Source organism: Dreissena polymorpha, chromosome 8 (assembly GCF_020536995.1).
Source record: "Dreissena polymorpha isolate Duluth1 chromosome 8, UMN_Dpol_1.0, whole genome shotgun sequence".
NCBI lineage: Eukaryota > Metazoa > Mollusca > Bivalvia > Myida > Dreissenidae > Dreissena > Dreissena polymorpha.
This window is the reverse complement of record NC_068362.1, coordinates 93,207,745-93,210,305: the sequence shown is the minus strand read 5'-3', so window position 1 is coordinate 93,210,305 and position 2,561 is coordinate 93,207,745.

The window sequence follows — 2,561 nt, the reverse complement described above, 5'->3', positions numbered from 1 at the left end:
ATAAATGTCAGGTTAAATAATTTTGTCGATGAAATAGTTGCGTGTGTTGTTTTGTAATTACGATCCGTTTAAACATTATAAAAATATGTACTAAATTACGTTTAGGCTAAATTTAAGGCATATCTAGCCATTCCTTGGGGTATTCCACTAAGTGAAAGTTTAGTACATGATTTGTTCGATGTAATATTATGATGTCATCAAGTGTCGAAAAGCAGTGTTTTTGACATGAGACCGCATAGATACTGTTTATCATGCTCATAGATACTTTAATATCATGCTGATAAATGCTTACATTGCCATTAAGCTTATAATAATGATGATATGTTTTATGTAAATACATTAATATTTATATGGATATTTCCTTTCGATTAATTGTGATTATCTGATAAGTCAAAATCATGGTTAATCATTCATATGTCCAGCTAACACATGGATAAGTATTATGGAGAGCAAATTCCTTGTTTTTGTGTTGCCAAGGCGGAACGAAACCACTGTTTTACAACAAGAAGTAGACAGGAATGAGTGTCATGTTCTATATTTAAATAATATGCGCCGCGCTCTGACATAAGGTGTCATCCCTGATTAGCTTGTTCAGACAGCACATACAAATTTGTTCGCGCGTCTAAGTAGATCGTTGTATAAAATGTTTTTACAGCGGACTTGTAGAAGTCTTTCTGATTATAAAACGCAAGCATATATACACGTCAGTGCCATTGTGTTCGCTGCATTAAAGTAGTAACCCCAGTTGAATAAGCAAATACTAAAACGTTGTTTAAAGTATTCACATTTAAAGTTATGTCTTTACATTTTAAGAAGCATTTCATTGCTTTACAGTTTCATATAAAAACTTTGATATAATTAACAGAACTTAACAAAAATGGATATATTCAGGTGTAAATTACTTTGGTCTAAGTACTTTGTACATTTATTTCAATTTATGAGTATTTCATATGTAAAATACACCTAAAGAAAGCATATTTTATATAATTATTCACATTAGATGCACTGTTCAAGCTTCATATGAGAGATCAACGTAAACACTAGTTACCTTACGTTATAGTTCCATAGAGTTTTATCTTTAATTTTGGTTAGTGTAAGATCATTTATATTCTTCTGCATTACAGTTACTGGTTTTCCAAAATAAGACTGCTTCGTGAACATGTACATCAGAAGATTTCAACACGAAATCCACAAAATATCATGTCCCACGAGGAGTTATGATTTTTTACAGTATTTAAAATCATACGCAGCTCAATAGAATGTACCATTATCTTTCAATACAGTTGGTGTTCGTGCCCTGTGACAACTGGGATTAATGAAATAACAAAAACGTCACCAGGAGGGAATCTCTTGTCACTATCCTGTATGCCTTTTTTATGACAAGTGGCCTATTACCTATAAAAGACGGGACATTACATTTAATTAAACACAACATATTAAAATAACTGTCTTAAGTCAGGAAGTGTTTTTGAGCCAGAATAATTCAAATGATAATTATTTAGAATAAAATTCAAAACACAACTGCTTATTACTGGGTTCTCTTGAACTGTAAAAAGCTCTCAACTCTAAAGATTACAACAAGACTGTACCGCGATTTAACGTCTCCGGAGAAAAACGGATTTTATATAATTGGCGGAACTTTACCAGTATGCTCTTTTCCTGAGACTTATAATATGAAAATCTGTCTTATAGGTTCCCAGAAAATATCCTGAATATTTGTTTTCGAATCCAGTACACGAATTTAAATTCAGACGACTGCCGGAAATCTAATAAAAATAGTTTGATATATGGACGAATCGATCATTTTATTAGCATGTCAACAGGATTTTTTTGAATTGAGTATTGCTGTATTTATTATGGAATGAATTATGTTTTGGTCGACTACAATCTCTCCGAGTTCCAACGCGGTGTTCAGACTTACACCAGAATTAATCGGTCACAAAATACAAGTAATCATTACTCAGATATCTGAATGATGAAGGAATGAGCTGCAGATGTCGTCTGGCATCCAACGCTTGATAACGTGGGAAAAACTTATATTCTACCAGCCTCAGCGCATAAATTCGATTGGTTCAAAGCATACGCTGGTTTGAAATTGGGTCAAAGACGTCAAATGCTTATTAACCAGGTAAAATCTTAGAGAAAGAATTGTTAATGTCATTTACTACCTTGTATCAATATAGTTTTCTTTTGACAAAATCATAACGAAACTTTGTTTACCTCGACGATATATCGGTAAAGTTCAAATCTGGTATAGTTGTTACACAAATAAGGTCACAGGGGCAAATCTTAATAAAATGTGTGACCACACTATATCTTAGACTCATTCTTACATTATTTTTTGTTAAAAACAGAATTTACATGATATCGATCACGTTAAAATCTGGGTAAAATAAGTTAAACAATTGTTTCAGGGAGTATAATCTTTGAAAAAAACTCGTTACCACTCTTGTAGCCACACTTATGACTCAATCTAGAAAATCTTTACACAAATCTAGTAATGGTTATTAGTTACATTGCAAAATATCATTATGGCAAAATTTGTGACAAAATCTTGATAC